Raw genomic sequence first — 20,449 nt, forward strand, 5'->3', positions numbered from 1 at the left:
CAAATCTAGCTGTGAGAGCTTCAAGTGCAGCCACAGAAAGAGATTCAGCACTTCTCCTTTGATTCCCCCTGGAATTCCCATACTCAGCTTTATGGGTGGCTAAGTCATCAATAATCTTCCACCCCTTAGTTTCTCCCATATTCTCAGCGAATCGGCCACTGGCTGCAGCATCCAAGATAACCCTCTGATCGTCATACAACCCATTCTAGAACTGATTGCATAGACTCCACTTTTCGAACCCATGGTGCGGAATGGTTCGCACCAACTTCTTGAAACGAACCCATGCTTCATGAAAGTTCTCATCGGGGCCCTGTTTAAAGCTCGTGATCTGAGCTCTAATGGCATTAGTCTTTGAGGCAGAGAAGTACTTCTTATAAAATGCCAAGGCCAAAGAATTCCAGTCGGTGATACCATGAGCAGCTCGATCCAGGTCTCTATACCACTCCCTCGCAGCATCACAAAGAGAGAATATAAACATGGTTTCCTTTATCTGGTCCTGAGTCACACCGGCCGGCGGGGGTATAGAGCAGCAATAATCAATAAATATCTCCATATGCTTGGCTGCATCTTCATTTGCAGCTCCCCGGAATTGGTTCCTTTCAACCAAGTTGATATAAGCGGGCTTCGGTTCGAATTTCCTATCAGCTCCAGGTAATTCGAACCCCTTGTATAAATTTGCAGCTGTCGGCTCAGAGTGACTTGCTATAGTTGCTTCTTCAGCCATGACTGGAATTTCCGGAGATGTGAATGTCTCAACTGAAGAAGTAGAAGCAGGAGATGTAGGTGGATCTTCTTCGAACAGCTTGTTCTCGTAGTAACTAGACAGAGTACTCAACTCTTCCTCTGTCGGCAATATCCTAGATGATCGTCTCAACTCACGCAAGGTCTTCTCAATCTCAGGATTGAAAGGTACTAATTCACCACCTTGTGACCTGCGCATAAGAACAAACAACAAAAAGAATATGAGAATAGTTTAAGGAACGAATGTTCCTTAAACTAAGAAACAGACTAAAATAAAACAACTAAAAACTAGAACAATTGCCTCCCCGGCAACGGCGCCAAAATTTGATGCCCGTCGTTGTGTGCACCAAAAATAATATTTATAAACCTATTAAAACTAACATAAGCTAGTGGTAATAGGGTCGAACCACAAGGAGGCGAATGTAATTAATAATTGTCTAATTCTAGTCTAAGGTAACGAATGTGGGGGTTGAATTGATTTGGTCTACAGCTAAAGGCAATAAACTAAATAGACGGATAAAACAAATAAGAGAAGGGGTACTAGGATGGTCGGTTCACTATAGTTTCGACGGCAGCATACTAAGTAGGTCTAAATCAAACACACGAGGCGGGAAAACAAGAGGTCCTCTCGGTCCACTCTTAACAAGTAGCATCTTTCGATCTCGCTACAAGTCCCTAATATCACTAATACTGACTCTCGTCCTGAGAAGTGACTAACGGTCTAAACTTTACCTATCTTTCGATCTTAGCATAGTTTATTTATTTTAATTGGTGATCTAACAACTGTCCCTATCTCTCGATCTAATGGGTCAGTCATATCCTAAACATTCAACTGGTCGTGTGCACTCGATTCGTTGAATAAAGAATTAAAACAATTAAAACGAAGGTAACACCTCACGTGGTCAGTCGATCGACCAGGTATGGCGGTCGATCGACTGACACGCGATTTCAGGCTACTATTCTACGCCGCCTAATCCTATAGATTCCCTACATCCTAGCACGAATAATTTAGCTACTCATGACTATAGTGGAAACAACAATAATATTAAGGATTAAAGCTATTGATTTCATGCTTGGATTAACGGAATAAAAGATTAGCATAAAACGATAATTATGGCTTTGGGAAACTAACTAGCAATTCCTATACTATCAACGCAATAAAGATGAACTGAAATAAGAAGTGGGGAATACCGAAATTGCAGGGGAATTGTAACGGAAAGATCAAAAGCACGAACGAAAATCCTATGCGAAACAATATTCCGAACCCTAATTATTTGATATTCTAAAAACTGATAAAAACTAAATGTTATTGGATTGAAAACTCAATGTCTATTCTCAAAACTCAAGCTGCGTTATAAAGGAAAAGTACGCAGCTATTATTTCTAAACCTAATATATCATGGGCTTGCTAATTCTCGATCTTCTAATTCACGTCTGAGTTAGCGTCTTGGTCGATCGACTGCTGGGACCGGTCGATCGACTGGTCTGTGCTGAACAGTAGCTACTGGAACCCGTGGGTTGGTCGATCGACTAAAGGCAGTGGTCGATCGACCGAAGTAGCTGACACTTGACCTCTAACTTCTCGTGGATTTGTCTTTTGGGCCTTGAAATACGCACCAAGTTCGTTCCTTAAGTGAATACTTCACGTCAAATGCAGTGCAAGATACTTGGGGACGGATTTGGTTCAAAATCTACTCATTTCCGCATAAATCTGCACTATTACATAAAAATACGAAAGTAAACGAAATGGGGCAAATAGTAGCTTTAAACTACATAAATGAGCTCTGAAATGCGTGTAAAATAGGGTGTAAAATATCATATAAATGACACGCATCATTTACGTTTATGCATATGTGCTATCTGTTGCCTGTTTTCTACACTAACGATGCAGGAACTGGTGCGAAGCAAAAAGGAGAATCAACAGCCGATAGCGCTCCTCCGAAACACAACACAAAAAAGCCAAAAATCAAAAAATAAACCACAATCCCAAAACACATATATACAAACCGCCTCACGCAAAATACATCGACACACGTTTGATACAAACAACTGACCGTACCAACAGGATTCAGTACAGACATCTATCATACAGACACTGGCCTAAAAGAACCGTCTATCATACAGACACTGGCCTAAGACAACGAACTGGGGGCTATCCGCCACCTACCGAACTAAGCACTCTATATCCTCTCAAACAGAAAAGAAAGGGAGCAACACAAGGAACAGAGGAGCAACAACGGAAGCAGAGGTGGTTACCATGACGGTAATACCTCGTTCCTGCTCCACGACAAAAAGAAAAATGATGCCTGGCAGACTTCGGACGACACGACAACCGAGGATCATAACTCAGCACATTACCCCGACGTTGACCTCCAATCAGCAGAATTCAGGGGTGAAAAGGGGCCTGGACAACGGATACTACCCCGATGTTGAACCCCAATCAGCTGAATTCAACGGCGATTGAAAGCAGCAACAAGGGATAACACGCCCGTATTGACCCCCAATCATCAGCCATCCTGTCTATGAGCCACAATGAAAAGGACAAGCCGGACACATCAGCCGCCTCTCCTCCTCTACGGAAGCATCCTCCACCACCGCCTCAAATCCGGCAGCCTCCTCGGTCGTCTCTTCCCCTCCAGGATCATCCTCCTCCTCCAGTACCTCAACAACGGACCCCATAGGTCCCAAATGGTACCCTGCGATCAAAAGAATAAACGAAGAACGTCAGCCGAAATTTCGGCATTATGACGGTGTAAAAAAGACAAACCCAAACAACACAACCTGGAAGGCAAAACAAGGGCAATCCCGCCCAAAATCCAACCAAACAAAACCTTTCAAAAAAAAAAACAACAAAAAGCACACAAAAAAAACGACTCGCCTCTCTTTTCAAGCAAAAGACGAGTCAAAACCACCACAAAAAAAAGCGGCATTTCAAGACCCATACAAGGTCCGCCAACGAACCAAGAATACATTCCCAAGGCAATGGGAAATTTTTCTACGGCTCGAAAAGGCAATTCATGCGCTAATTTGAGCACAAACCGGTCAAAAATTCAAAACGACCGCAAAAAGGCAAACTTGATTTTATCACGCCTCCAGGTGACCTAAAGGTCTATTTCAAGGCAAACTGACTCAATTCAAGCTCAAATAGACGCTTATTTTGTCAAACATAAGACCGTCACAAAAGGCAAAAATTCCAATTTTGCCCACAATACCCAACAAAGGTCCACAACGGCAAAAATGATCTTTCCCGACTACAATGCAACCTAGTGGGACCCATTATCCAAGCAAATAAACTTGGCATTACGAGATGAGACGGTTTCTCACCTCACTCACGTTTTTCAAGCATAGGGAGCGGGAACGGGGACCAAAATGCAAACTAAAAGCACCCCTATACTGCAAAACAGGTTTCTAACCTAATGCAATCATCAATTTCACTCGAAATGGGCTCAATAAAAAACGCCCAAATCGATTTTCTAGGGTAAAATTTTGCCCTAATTCAATTAAGCTAAAGACCAATAAAAACAAATGGATTCAAGAGGAAATACATACCTTGAGATGACATTGTGGTTGATGGCACAAATGGAAGCTAGCAAAGGTCCAACAATGGCGATTTTTTGCGGGTTTTTATGTCGGAGGTTGAAGATGAATGAGGAATGAAATGCAGTCCAACCTCGCGTCTTTTTACATAAAAAAGGTATGCCCCTTTGGTTCGCCAGGTGGCTCGCGCCTCAATCAGTCGTCCCTTACTCTTTCAGCGAATTTTGGGCTTTAGCCCAATTTCCACATAACAAAATTCAAATTTTCATTGACGATATCAAAAATCGTCGTTCTCTCAAAGACAAAAACAAATAGTGAAAATTTAACTTCGCTATTTTCAAGGACATATCCGAAGATGCCTCAGGTATGACTCCTTCCTATGGCTGGCGAGCTTTTGTACGTAGTCTAATGGACTTTAAATGACCCGCACGGATAGTCGACAGACTCTAAATTGTTCCCGATGACAGGTCCTTGACTCGTACCCTCGAGTCGCCCTTCCCGACGGCAGGTCCTTGGCCCGAATCCTTTCGAGCCGCCTCGACGTCGCTTGGGTCTCCAGGTTGTAATCTTCGATTGACCTGAGGGCTCTACTTTGACTTTCGCCTGGCCAAGCCTCAGTCAAAGTGGGGGCTCTGTAGATACCCAGTATCTGCTGAGACTCCAACAAACACCCGATGATTATCGGACTACAACATGTTTTGGAATCGCGGCGTTTGATCGACAGTTTGTGTACTACTTTACGTCGGAAAACTTAAAACGATTTCGAAAATAAAATATTTTAAAACATTTCAAAAATACCTGGAGTGTTTAATGCACGACGACGGGGTCGCAATGACACTAACTAGAGTCAAAACCGACACCGGACCAAAACCGACTCAAAAATTCAAATCCCGACTCCAACAACGAGTCAAACCGAGTCAACCACCAAAAACAAAACATTTCAAACCTTATACCTTAAGTTTTCCCGGATTTATGTTTGGTCAAGTAACAAACATATGACTACAAAACCTAGGATAGAAAAAATCATGATTACGTTTGTGTGAAAGCGACAACACACCTCGAAGACCCGCGACGTGGCTCGCGCCTCTTTGAGCAGCCCAGGTAGCCACGTCGCTCAAAACTCACACAACCACTCATTTCCCAATAAATACCCCTCAAATGCCCCCATTTGAGAGTTACGCGAGCGTCCGCCCCCTCTTTTCTCCCTTAAAATTCTCGACTCGACTTCTTAAGTCACAATCCGACGCGTGTTTACGACCTACCGAGCGTAAATACAAGCCTTACACATTGTTTGGTACCGTCATCGTGCATTAAATCACTTGACCGACCACTTCGACCACTACACTGTCACTAATCTGAAAACACTCTTTTCACTTACCAAAACGGTTTTAAACCGAGTTTTTTCCGACCAAACGAGTTGTTACACTTACGTCGGTCACTCGCTATAACCAAACATGTAAGTATGAGGGTGTAAAAATCCTCTTTTATCATGTTTTCAATTGTTTCATGACTTTAACATGCTAAAATGTGCATAACATGAACCAAAACATGGGATAAACGAGTCAAAACTGATTTTTGGCCTGAGACAGAAGCCCCTTGGTTCGCCGACTTGCCCGCGCCTAAATAGGGTGTTCAGGTCAGAGATCAACCGTGTTTGTTCTCATCTTTCCCCTTTAATTCATTTTCATATTTGTAATCGGTTTTTACCATTTCAAATATTTTCAAACCCTTTTTATTTTATTTCATTTGTTTTAACCATAAAAAAATTTTCACCCTTGGTTCCTTATACCATGACGGTTAAATCCGTGTTCGGTGATAATATTTGGTTAATAACATTTAAAAGGTATTTTAAAGCCTTTTATTTTATTTTTGGGAGGTATTTTAAAGCCTTTCATCATTTCTTTACATTTTCAAAATAAACATATTAGTCACCAACACAAAGTCATCCTTGGTTCTACATACCATGCCGGATTTTAACCAGGGTACGATGATGAGTATCGACTAATTATATTCAAATGAACTTAAAACAATAAGTTCCTATATATTTTCAAAACTATTCATGTCAAGTTTGTCAAAGTCGAACCCGACACCGAATATTATCAAAATAATGATGATTATTCGAGTCTAGTTCTTCAAATCAACAAATGCGGTCTAAACGACCCTTTCAAATCAAATCGGGTTCAAATACCCATTTCTCAACACGTTTAATAATGTTTTCAAATGGTCAGAACACGGCATATAACCGTAGGCTGACCCGTCCCTCAAGCAGGCCTTTTCTTTCTCATTTTCAGAACCAGGGGAGGCCCCTTTACACCGCCGGCTGGCTCGCGCCTCATGTAGCCGTCTGATACAGGGCCTATTCCCTTTCCAGCATTAGTCTAGGACGATCCCGACTCCGGTTAGCCTGGATATAGGACGGATCAGATGAATATTTGCTTATTCAAAATCACATTTGCAAAATGCCTTACTAAGACAAATGGATCACGTTATGCACCCTAAACCTAATACGGTAAATGGATGTTTAATTTCTGTCTTGGATGCAAATCAATCATTAATCAAACTCGACATCTTATACTTGATACTTGGATTAAATCAACCGACTTAGAAAGCTCTCACATGTTAGGTTTAAATTATTGGATGCGCATTCATGCATTTAAACCGTTTTATCAACTTTTGCATTCAACCAACCAAGATCGATCAGTAGAGGCCGCTACCGCGGGCGGGATTGGGTGTCTGATTAAAGGGCTTCCCAATACGTACCTTCACCTCTTACTCAGAAACTTTGGATAGTGGACGACCTTATCCAAGGCGTACGAGAGTCATTCTAGAGATAAGATGCTAAAGAGGGACGATTTCCTTATCTTTAGTACCTATGTCAAACGCTGCTTTGTGCTTCGATTTGACCGAGGTATAAAGTGGAATTCGAACGGGTTCCAGGCATCCCACAAATGCTTGGTGGTGACTCCGAACATCTCTAATCATTTCGAGACCCTTACCGAGACGAAACTGACCGACCTAAAACGATCCGGTCGAAAGCATTTTTACGCCGCAGAGCGTGGCTTTCAAAAGACCACTGCATGTCCACAGATTGGCCTGGCGTGTAGGTGGTCCGCGAATACGGACCGGTAGGTGGCCCAAATCCACAGACCGAGACGTGGCCCATGTCCACAGCGAATCAAGCTCTAACTTTGGAGGCAACAAAGGCTTTGTCTTTGAAAGTTCTCAACTTTGAGATGAGTCTCAACGCCTAAGCTGCTAATGTTCGGAGTTGCTTTGATCGTCTTAATTCTTTGGAATTTCTTAGTCGTCCCGACTATGTTAATCCTTAAAAAGGCCGTCACCCTTAGCCCTGCCACTCCACTGTTTTCGGCTTTCTTTTAATTGCCATACTTTTTTTTGTCTTCATTTTGTGTAGTTTTCTTTCTTAAACATGATTCCTATTCGGCCCATTTTGGCATACTACTTGTGGCTTGGCCCTGTAGTTCTAAACATGTTATTTCATTCGGCCCATTAGGCTTTAAAACATGTTCTTTTGGTTTGTATGCTACTATATTTTCGTAAATACTTATGGGTATTTACGGTTTATCTGTTTTTATTAATCGTTCTTATCTCTTGCTTCGTCATCTATTATTCTAGTCATTCTATGTTTGTTCTTATCTTTTCGATGGTGTCAAGAGGGGGAAAAAACGACCATGGTAAGCATTTGACTAAGCTTGCTCCTTGTTAGAACCAATTGTCTCTTAGGGTCCTTAATGTTTTGGTCTTGTGTATATTTGTTTAATCTTGCATTAATCTTTATCTATAAAGATGACGGTATTATATTGAGGGGGAACTATATACTTAGTCACAATTTTAGGAGACTTGGCATCATCAAAAAGGGGGAATTTGTTGAACCATATAGATATATATGTTTATGTTTTGATGATGTCAAGAGGTCTTTATATTCTATATACCCGTTGCGCGTAATTGTTTGTTTAGTCTTTTAGATTGGACTTACTAATCGCAAACATTAAGGAATTGTGATGGAAGCATGATGTTGAGTTTATACTATGATCAAGCCCTCAATCAAGGATTAAGATATTACAAGCTGTTAAAGTATTATTCAAGCATTCATGAGAAGATGAAGCTCACTTCAAGATTAATCAAGCTTGAATAATGAAGAAGCCTACATTCGAAGATCTCCTAAGAAGATTAGAATAGTGTAGGTGGTTATCTCGTAATGGTAATGTAAGAGTGCACTTCTTAGATTGGTAAAGTTATAGCATCACAGCTATAACATGGCTTATATAAGAACTCAATGGTATAACTCTCTTACTATAACATTGAGATGTCAAGTTTATATAATACACGACTAAAATGTTTTCAAATTATTTTTGAAAAATGTTTTTGTTTCTTTTAAATGTTTTAGCAAAAAGTATTTATTTTACAAGGAAGCCCATATTCATATTAAGCATGGTTTTATTTCAAGCTTATAATTAGTAATTATGTTAAATCAACTTATGAGTTGAGTCATATTACTAATTAGTGTTTCTAATACTATTCACTCTTAAACCATAAATCTAACTTATTCTCATGCTAAGGTTTTCACGAAAAACAAGGCTTATGAGCCGTGTGGTTCTCGTGTAAGCTTAATAATATAAGTTGATTATTGTTAAGATTTTATTCTCTAGGATTATCTTAACATATCTTTTATATTTAGCATGATATGGTTATATATGATAAGGATCTTTTTGTTATGGAAAAATCTTATCATATCTTAAGATTTAAGGAAAGATAAAAGGAGAATATTTGATAAAATTATCTTTTAGTTATTCTCTATTATCTTCTAAGATTTTAAGGATAGAAATAATAAGATATGATTTGTTTACATATCCTATTATTTTGGCCTCTAGAGTTTTAATGAAACCGAGTGCCATGCTTCCTCTTTTTCTATAAATACTTTACTCTTTGCTACATTCAAAAGTAAGACCATGAGCATAATTTTGATTTTATTTTCGAAAGCAAAAACCGTGTTTTAGAGCAAGAAAACCGTTTTGTTTATTTTCAAAAAAGGTCGTGTGTTTTATACTTGTGCATTCGTTCTTTCGTTATCGTTGTAAGATAATAGTGCTTAATTGATTTCTTACTCGTTCATTAACGTGAACCTTTAGTAGAATCATTAGTGCTTTCTTATTAGCGTAAGTCAGTCACTCGTGTATTTAACGATACTCACATGAGTTACAACTAGGGTTAGTTGTACGAGTTGGGTTAGTAAATTTGTAATCCGTAGAAAGGTACTAAATTTATTAATCGAGAATAGTGGACGTAGGTTTCGATTTGTGAAACTGAACCACTTCAAAAATCGTGTGTGTCTCTCTTCTCTTTCGGTTGTTTTTATTAACGCTTTGTTTTAATTCGTTAATTAGTTGATTAATTAAAGTTTAATCAATAAACTTTAAATAATTAATTATATACTTACAATAGAAAAATAGGCTAAAGTTTTTAATCCTTAATTCCCCCCCCCCCTCCCCCCTCTTGAGTATTTCGGATCGATAGACTCTTCACCACAACACCTTAAGTAAGACAGTTTCACCCTTCCTTGTCTTGCGCACTTTTCGATCCAAGATCTCTTTCGGTGTTTTGACATAAATGAGTGCTTCATCCAATTAAATATATTCAACCTCAAGTACGTGAGATGGGTCAGTCACATACTTCTGAAGTTGAGAAACATGAAAAACATTATCCACCCGATCAAGCGCTGGTGGTAAGGCCAATTGATAGGACACCTCGCCTACACGATCTAGAATCTCATACGATCCAATGTACTTATGACACAACTTCCCTTTCTTGCCGAATCCCATGACACCCTTCATAGGGATCACTTTTAAAAGGACCTTGTCACCCACCTGAAACTCCACCGCTCGGCGATGTAAATCTGTATAACTCTTTTGTCGATCCTAGAGTGCCTTCAGCTTTTGCCGAATCAACTTTACTTATTCAACCATCTCATGTACCATTTCTGGTCCTAGAACCACGGCCTCCGCACTGTCATCCCAAAAATGGGACTCATACACCTCCCTCTATATAAGGCCTCATAAGGTGTCATTCCAATACTATCTTCCCAGCTACCACCAAATTCCATCACACAAGCCCTCAACATGTCCTCCAAGGTCTTTATAGTTCACTCGGTTTGTCTGTCCATCGCAGGATGGATTGTTGTAATCATCTTTAAAGTAGTACCTATCAACTCCTGCAATTCCTGCCAAAATCGTGATATAAATCTTGCATCCCTATCTGACACTATGTCTTTCGGTACCCTATGCAACCTTACCACATGCTTTCGATAACCAGTAGCCAGTTGCAGCTTGCTTCATGTGTCTTTCATTGGAATGAAGTGAGCTGACTTGGTCAGTCGATCCACAATTACCCAAATCATGTTGTTGCCCTATTGAGTCCTCGGTAGCCCCACAATGAAATCAATTGAAATAGATTCCCATTTCCACTCCGGTACCTCAAGTGACTGAACCTTACCTTGCGGTCTTCATTGTTCACTCTTGACCCTCTGACAAGTCAAACATCTAGGTACAAACTCCGCGACTTCTTTCTTCATCCCGGACCACCAAAAGGTCTTTTTCAAGTCTTTTTACAATTTGTCACCACCCGGATGCACTGAATACGGAGTGAAATGAGCCTCAGTCATTGTTTTAGCAAGATTTTACATGGAAGTATTGTCTTGCAGGGGAATATTTTGCAGGGTGATCTAACTCAATAAACAATGCCTGACTAGTACGACAAATAAATAAAGAGTAAGCAATAAAATGAGACACAAAGATTTATACGTGGAAAACTCTGGGAATAAGGGAAAAAACAACAGGCACCCAGCCAGGAGAGATTTTGCTATAGTTTGACGTATCCTGACAGGGAATAAATATGTCAGGCTACTAATAATGTGTTCGTATGTAGAATTGATTATAGTGTGTACAACAAAGTGAGAGTATATGAGTATGTAATTGATCTCTGTATGTCTTCTTTTCATTTTCTATCTATAGTGGTCTTCAATGATCTTAACGGCTCCTCCCAACGTCAATATGGACGTTGCTGATTAATAGGCCTTGTGCCCTATTAATCCGGATGTGGACTTCTTCCTTTAACCATATTTTGTTCACGGTCTTAGTCTTGGTTAGTAGCTTTTCCTCTTTTGTAGGCTTGTAGAATAGGTCTTCCATGAAAGTAGGAGTTGTCTTCCTATGCCTTGACCGTTGCTTGATGTGTGTCAGTTGTATTTAATCATGCTAGGCATATAATTCTTCTGGGCAGGTAGGATATGGACCCCTGACCTGCTCTTCCCTCCTGGTTGGTGTCAATATCTATAGTGGGTACTTGGTTTTGGGTTGCCCATGTCTGGGCTGGCCTGATAGTTATCGCCTGACATTTGTCTAATAAGGCAGGACAAATATTGGTTTAACAATTGCCCCTTATCTCCTTATTTTCATTGGATCTGGCTAGTAATGAGGAGATAAAAATCGGGCCAAGCAGAAATGTGAGAGTCATACTGAAAAAGAGTTTGAGTTCTATTCAACTTCCTAACGGCTAGTGTCCATTAAATGAGAAAGGTTTATCAAACCATAGGAGAGTCATGATTAAACTCATCCACTTGTGTTATTTGTTAGCTTTATTTGTGCCAATAAATTGACTTGAGCCATCGTTTGTTCTTTCCTTACTTTCATCTTTCCAATTTTCCAAACGTCTGTTCTTCTTTTTTATTACTTTTCAAGATAAAACCATGTTTCAATAAACTTCATATTTAATCAAAAAATGGCTGGTGAGAGAAGGAGAATTGCTGCACCAAAAACTGTTGAGGCTGAGCAACCTCCGGTGGTGGTTGATGTTCCTGATGTCATCTCTGAGGATGAAGTTATTGAAGTCTCTACCCCTGTAGAAATTCTGGCTATTATGCATAAAGGTGTCATCTTTGCCCCTCTAAAGTCGTTGTCTGCTTCATTTCCTGAGGCCAATCAACTAAAACCCTCTTTTGAACATTATTTAAAGGGTAGAGGTCTCTTTCCTAGTGATGCCGAGGTTTGGATCCCAGAAAGTGATCCAGTCAGGGCCAACTGGTGCAGTCCTGCTGGTTTTGTATTTTTGAATGGGCGTTCAAGGGGGTTGCAAGCTGCCTTTTACTCCATTTATGATTGATTTTATGAGGGCTATCAAGGTCGCTTTTTTCCAACTCATGCCTATGGTTTGGAAAAATTGTTCAATCCGTTGAACATTTATGTGCCAAACACAACTTGGTGATCACTGTTGAAGATTTCAAAATTGTCTATCTTCTGAAGAGTTATACTACTGGGCGTTTTAATTTTCGCGTCAGGGCGAAGATGTCTCACTTGATAACCAACTTTAACTCAGGCGATGATAAGGGTTGGTACAAAACTTATATGTTTATCAGGGCAGATTCCTTTGCCCCTGATCTGGACTACATTAGTTATCAGGCCGTGGAGGGTGGTAAGTATTTCCCTGTATACAATTTAGAGAATAATAGTCTGTAAATAATTTTTTAATATAAACTTACTTGAATTGTGCCACAGTGGTTGATTGGGCTTGTGATCCTTATTTTGAGGGGTCGGCTCATCGTATTGTAGCCTTCATGGCCCTGTCACAGGAGGAAAAGACCTGGCCTGCTTGCCTTGTCCAAGATCCTCTGCCTCGTTTTAAGAAGGCCAAAATGAGTATCTACAAGGCTGCTAAGAGTGCTACGGCTTCAGGGGCCTCAACATCTGGAAGTAAGTTCGTATTTCTGCGTTGATATTTATGCCTGAGCATATGTTAGTATTGCTGATAAAGGATTTCGTCGTGTAGCTACCAGGGCTTCTGCGAGGATTGCTGGCTTTGGCCTGTCCGTAGTGAAGGCATGGACTTCCCAAATTACTGGGGAGAAGTCTCGGAGCAGCAAGGCTACAGGGAGTGATAGTACACTTAAAATTTAGGTTCCTACTCACCAAGCTCAACTGGTGTCTCCTCCACAGGTTGTGGGTGATGCTGATGAGTCCACGCAGGCTAGCAAAAGGAAAAGGCAGGAAGAGGTTTCTGAGGGAGTTGGAGGCGTTGGTGAAGGTGTAAGCAAGGTTAGGGAAGTCAAGGCCAAGCTTGGTGATGTACAGTTCGCCAAGGAGCATATCCAAGCTCATTTCTTCTTGGTTGATGATCCTTACTCTTTGTATCAGGCTGAGGAATCGTCTGCCCAGGCTGTAGCTGCTATGTATCATTCTAGGGATTGTGTTGCCAACTTGGTTCCTATGCTGCAGGGGGTATGGTTGTTTTTCCCTGGTTTTTGTCTTAATTTCTCAATTTATGGTCCTGCTTACCTACTCGTCATTTCTTTGCAGAATGTAAATGATATGTTGAGGGGTGCTTGCGAACTAAAGTCCTCTAACGCCAAGAATAATGTCTTGGACTGGGAGGTGTAGTGTTTGAAGAAGGACGTTGAAGCCTTGAAGAATGATTTGGAGGCGCTAAAAGAAGAAAATGATGGTTTGAAGAAGGAAAATGAGGCAGGCAAGGCAAAATTGGTTATTGAAATGTCCAAGGTAGGGTCTGCTCAGAATGCAGTGAAATCTGCTCAGGCCAAACTTGCTACTGTCCAGGATGAACTCAAAGTTGAAAAGCAGGCTATGCAAGATCTTTTGAAGGCAAATGAGGAGCTGGCTATTGAGAGGGACAAAGTGCAGAGCAGGTACAAGGATGTTGCCTTGTATTTTTTTTTTTTGCAAGGGTCGGGTTGATGCTATGAAGGAGACTGTTGAGATCAGGCTGTTAGGCCTGGAAATCCGCAGACCTTCCTGATCAGTATCTCATCTGAACCTGACTGCCAGGCTGTCAGGGTGTCAGGCTATCAGGGCACATGAAGACAGGCGCCAGGCCATAGAGAGGACAACGGTCAAAATATCAGGACGATATTAGACCATATACGCGTGTTATAAAGGAATTATATACGCAGCATTAAGTATGAAGATTTCGCAGTAAATGCAGTAATTAAGGGAGGAATAGTTGGCAATTATTATTGGTAATTATGGAGAATAATCCGCATTTAGTACCATATCAAGCAGTCGTTCAAGGAGGAAGCCTATATAAGGAACACTTTGAAGATATTGAGGGCAGCTCATACGCACACAAGAAGAAGCACACGCAATACAAAGAGAAATATTAACATTGTTATTTTTATACAATTATTCTCCCAAACTATATAGTGAAATCCTCTCCTGGCTTGGTGCCCGTGGTTTTTTCCCATTCAAGGGTTTTCCACGTACAAAATTACTTGTCTTATTATTGTTGTTATTATTTCATTTACAGCTTATTATTGTACCCTGACGACCTGGCTAACAGACTATCTAGAGCAAGTTAACCTTACACAACTCTACCGTGACCTGATTTCGCCTTGCGCAAAATCCACACAAAACAATTGGCGCCCACCGTGGGGCATCTAGCTCTTTAAATCCTTTTTTCTTATCTTACAAAATCTCAAAAAACCTACAAAAATGGCCCAACCCACCGTTGAAGAACAATTGAATGCAGCTCTCCAAAAAATCGCTGAGTTGGAAAGCCTGAAAGAAAAAGTGGCCCAGACTGAAGCAGAAATCCTGCAATTAAAAGAATCTGAGTCAGCTCTAACGCAAAAATTAGAGAAGACCCAAGGAGTAGGTTCTAGATTCCAACCAGGAACCCCATTTTCATCAATCATTAAAAATATTGATTTTTCCAGTTTTGGAGCCCAAGTATTCCTAAATCCATTAACGTTGATGATAATGATGAACCAAAAGATGATGATAAGGAGAAACCTGATGAATCTGCAGCAGCCATCATGATGGCAGTAGTTCAGGAGATCAAGAAACTCAACGAAAAATTCGATAAGATACCAGAGTACCGCCAAAGATGGAAGAAGTCGCCCGATAGCTATGCTGATTCGCCTTTCATAGACGAAATAGAAAAAGTAGACCTACCAAAAAAATTCACAATTCCATCCATGAGGGTCTACGATGGAACCACGGATCCACAAAATCACGTGGCTCTTTACAAACAAAAAATGCTGGCTGCATCTATTCCCAGCGAGTTCAGACAAGTTTGCATGTGCAAGGGATTTGGAACGACCCTGAATGGCCCTGCCCTGCAATGGTACATCAACCTGCCAACTGGCAGCATCCATTCCTTTGCCAACCTGATCAACAGCTTTCAACCAAAGCAGTTTGCGGGTAGCGAGGAGTTGGAGAAACGATCCAAAGGACATTTACCGAATTAAACAAGCTCGATGAAACTCTCGGATATTTCTTGCAAGACTCAACAAAGAGAAAGTATCTATACCCAGTGTGACGTTGGAACAAAGAAAGGAGGCATTCAGACAGGGGGTTACTACCATATAGTGACTTATACAAATAACTCACTAAGTATCCCTACCACACCTTCGAAGATGTTCAGCCAAGACTCTTGCTTTCATCAGCCGAAGAAGATAAAAGTTACAAACTTAGATCACCCAAAGAGACCAAAGGATCATGAAAGAAGCAATAGGAAAAGCAACAAAGGAAACAATTATAGACCTACTCCATATTCCAGTCGGATCGGTCGGTTAACCTGGCCCATGAGTATCAAGGTAAGGTTAAAGTTTATCCACCTATCTCCGAACATAACTTCGTGTTGATATTGCAGATTAATCCATAGACTTGACAACATGGGATCACCGTTAGATGGCCCGGAAGTCGAAAAATCCAAATCCCAGAAGAGACAATTCAAAATGGTGCGAATTTCACATAAATATTGGACACACCACGGATGATTGTTTGACCCTGAGGAAGGAGGTAGCCTACCTGTTAAAATCAGGGTACTTGAAAGACCTGATCAAGACGAAGGGCAGGAACGTAAACCAGGATAAGGAAAATCAGGAGCATAAGTAGGATCGTAGTCTCCCTCCACCACCACTAATCTATGAAGTAAAATTCATATCTGGCGGTTCAGAGATTTGCGGCCTGACAAGTTCAGCAGCAAAGAAGATAGCCAGGACGCTAAGGACTGTGTCACCCTGCAAGCCGAATCATGTCCCGACAATCACTTTCAATGATTGTGACCTGGTGGGCATCCCTGATGTTCATCATGATGGCCTGGTAATTTCTATGCAGATTGGAACAGCCACGGTAAGAAGGATCCTGGTAGATGGAGGCAGCTCAGTGAACCTGATCATACTTAACGTGCTGAAAGCCATGAAGATAAATGAGGATCAAATCATCAAGAAATCCAGCGTCCTAGTAGGATTCAGTGGTGAAACCCGGAGCACCCTAGGAGAAATCCACCTCCCAACCTACGTGGAAGGAGTCTCATCTTATGAGAAATTTGGAGTCCTTGACTGCCTGTCATCCTACAACGCTATCCTGGGCAGACCCTGGATTCACAATGTCAAGGCCGTACCATCAACCTATCACCAGTGTATCAAGATACCAACAGACTGGGGCATAGCCACAATCAAAGGGGATCAGAAGACAGCCCAGGAATGCTACACAGCAGCCTTGAAGCCTTCCAAGGCAGGTAAGTCCATGGCATAGAAATTACAGTACCCTGTTAAGAGCACTTATGTGGCACCTCCCAGAATGGAAACAGATCAGGTAATCCTAGACCCTGAGTACCCTGACAGGTATGTTTTGATAGGATCTGATGCACCAGATAGTGTCAGGCCTGAACTGGTAAAATTCCTTAAAAATAAATCATCTTGGTTTGCTTGGTCACATTTTGATATGACTGGAATTAGCGCTGATATAATTACTCATAAACTCAATGTTGACCCATCTTTTAAGCCTGTACAGCAGAAAAGACGCAAGTTTGCAGCTGAAAGAAATACCATTATTAATGAGGTAGTAGAAAAACTCTTGGATATGGGGATGATCAGGGAAGTAATGTACCCTGAGTGGCTGGCTAACGTAGTTGTTGTGCAGAAAAAGAATGGGAAGTGGAGAGTTTGTGTAGACTACACTGACCTGAACAAAGCCTGTCCTAAAGATCCATTCCCCCTGCCTCATATTGATGCCATGGTAGACGCAACAACAGGCCACGAAATGCTGACATTCATGGATGCTTCTAGTGGATTCAATCAAATAAAGATGCACCATGCTGACCAGGAGTGTACTGCATTCATTACAGACCGACGCATATACTGTTACACTGACATGCCTTTCGGCCTGAAGAATGTTGGGGCAACGTACCAGCGCCTGGTCAACATGATGTTTAAAGACCAAATAGGTGACATCATGGAAGTATACATAGACAACATGGTGGTGAAATCCAAGAATGCAGAAGATCATGTGAAACATCTAGAAATAGCATTTGAGATACTGGAAAAATATAACATGAAGCTGAACCCTGCAAAATGCCACTTTGGAATCTCTGCAGGCAAATTCCTTGGGTATATGGTCACAAAGAGAGGCATAGAAGCTAGCTGATGTGACCATAATTAGAGCATATTTAGTCCCTGAATTAGCCTTGTTCCCATGCTTTTTAGTGCATATTTGGGTCATTTATTGTCTTTAGTTCTTTGTTTTGCATATTCTTTGAGGTTTTGTGTCCTTGGTAGGAAAGGAGTACAAACCTTGCCTTTTCATGGCAAAATGAGGCTAAATTGATTGAATTCAATGACCAAGCATCAAGGAGAGACAAGATTAGAAGGCCTTTGTACATACTATAGTAGATGGGCAATGATGAGAAAAGATCCTTGCATCCCCGAGGAAATCCTCAAGGATTTTATGAAGAAAAAGGAAGAAAAGAAGAAGGAATAAAACTGTTTGACAATCCGAGCGGATTGCCCTGAAGACGCCCGTCCAAGGCCTACAATCCGAGCGTCTTCCCCCACAAGACACTCGGGCAAAACCTCCAGAAGACGCCCGGTTTCCCTGACAGTCTTTTCGTCTTCTACAACTTCAAGGAAGGATGCGCATCTTTTCTAAGACCGGCGAAAAAGAGACCGGAGTCTCCCTAGAGACAGGCGATTCCTCAAGGACTTAATCGTCATTTAAGCCCTTAGTAAACCCTAATTTAAGTAACTAATCCCCAATATAAATACCCCATTAGTCTAATTAGAAGAGCATGTTCTTCTTAGCAATCTTTAGTGTAGTTAATATCAATCAAATCTCTCTTTAATTTTATAATCAACATTTAATAAAGTTTTAATACAAGTTTTATTTCCTTAATCTCTCTCTTGTTCATCCTTTATTTTGGGTAATTGAAGATTATTTGGGTTATTATTGGGAGATTGACAACCTTCCAATCAAGCATCAAGTACTTCTATTATTCTTTGCTTTATTATTGGAATCATTAGTAGGTATAATTCTCTTAATCCCTTTTTAATTATTGTTAATTATCTTCATTTATTCATGATGTTTTACTTTGTTGGTATGATTGACAACCTTGCTAGCATGTTCAACATGATAATGAATGAGTAGTTTCCTTAGCTAGGGTCAATGGGTAATTAGGGGAAACCAACATGGGGAATGATTCATGCTTAATCTAATATGTTTTCATAGTTTATTTGCTTGCTTGTTGTGATCTCAACTCATGCACATGTTATGTTTGATGAAATGCGAGCCTATGAATCCTTGTATTTTTTACCCATCACCTATCTTTTCAATGAGACTTGTAAGACATAAACCAACTCGAGTCTCATTAGACCATGCATGTAGTTGAGTAGGGAAGATTAAGTCGACTTGTAGGTGTTGTACAATCTAATCGATTCGGCTCCGGGACCCAAACTTTCCTAGGATTGTAAGATATAAACCAACTCGATCCATCACAACAATAATTGCTTGCTTATAATTTGAGAATATGTTTGTATGATCAATTCCCATGAATCCCCTATGACCGCATGACACCCTAGTGCCTTTTATCAATTGTTTACATCCCTTTCAATTCATCTTGCTTATTTACTTTTATTGCTATTTAGTTTAGTGATCTTCTACTTCAAACCCCAATTGTGACACCCTTAGACACCACTAGTTGCAATAGAAAATCTCATCTCAATTCCCGTCCCTTGGGATCCGATCTTTACTTGCCTCTTTACTAATTGCAGAGTTGTTTGTGAAGTTATAAATTGTGTTTTGGTCTAGGTGCTCCTAACGACAAGTACTGAAAACTAAACTCTCAAGAGGGATCACGACCAAAAATGGCGCCGTTGCCGGGGACGGTGTTAACTTGATTTAGATTTTCTTATATTGTTATTAGTTGTGTCTTTCTTTACCTTGGGGAAGTAAAACTCCTCAAGGTTCGTTCTAATTATTTTCGAGTTGTTTGATATTTTGCATGTCTAGAAGATCACAAGGTAACTTGTTACCCTTTGATTACGAAATTGAAAGGACTTTGACAACCAATAGAAGACTTGCTAGGAGAACTTTGACAGGTATTGGTGAGGTTATTCAACCAAATACTATTGAGTTCATCAACCCTTTTGCAAGAGAAGGTGAGGAGAACCCAACATAAAATCAACCCACAATGCCTAAGTTTTCATCACATTCCGTACCCACCGAGGAGAACCTACCCAATGGTACTCCCACACCACAACATCTAACAGGAAATTTCATTGCCAAATCCGCATTTATCCAATTAGTCGAAAGAAGCCAATTTGGGGGCATGCCTAGTGAAGACCCTCACTCTCATATGGAGACTTTTTGTGACTATTGTGATGCGATATCTCAAACCGGTGTAACTCAAGACCAAATTCGATGGGTCTTATTCCCTTTTTCTCTAATTGGCACCGCGAAACAATGGTTGAAAGGCCTTGATAAGGCTACTCTTGGAATTGATTCTTGGAAGAAATTAGCTCTAGCTTTCTACAAAAAGTTCTATCCACCGGAAAAGACTAACATGCTAAGAGCTCAAATTACGGGCTTTAAGCAAAGAGATGAAGAATCCTTGTATGAAGCTTGGGAGCGATTCAAAGGAATTTGTCGCTCATGTCCTCATCATGGACTTAGCGAGTGGTTCTTGGTACAACAATTTTGGAACGGTCTTTATGAAGATTCAAGGAACATTCTCAACATGGGATCAAATGGAATGTTCACCGAAGTTGATGACAATCAAACTTGGAACAAAATTGAGGAAATGGCGGTCCATAACTCACAATATAGTAGACCTCGCAAGGCTACTAGAGAAGGAAAGCATGAAGTGGACTC

At 40.7% G+C, this 20,449-nt stretch overlaps 2 non-coding genes across 2 annotated transcripts; one reads left to right on the plus strand and one right to left on the minus strand.

The window, feature by feature from the left end:
- Positions 1–236: 236 nt before the first annotated feature.
- Positions 237–343, plus strand: LOC141621468 (small nucleolar RNA R71). Its single transcript, XR_012532362.1, has one exon. It is a non-coding gene; the product is annotated as a small nucleolar RNA R71 (small nucleolar RNA).
- Positions 344–20,141: 19,798 nt separating this feature from the next.
- Positions 20,142–20,248, minus strand: LOC141624460 (small nucleolar RNA R71). Its single transcript, XR_012534271.1, has one exon. It is a non-coding gene; the product is annotated as a small nucleolar RNA R71 (small nucleolar RNA).
- Between the last annotated feature and the right edge of the window lie 201 nt (positions 20,249–20,449).

The sequence above is a fragment of the Silene latifolia genome, chromosome 1, assembly GCF_048544455.1.
Source record: "Silene latifolia isolate original U9 population chromosome 1, ASM4854445v1, whole genome shotgun sequence".
Classification (NCBI taxonomy): Eukaryota; Viridiplantae; Streptophyta; class Magnoliopsida; order Caryophyllales; family Caryophyllaceae; genus Silene; species Silene latifolia.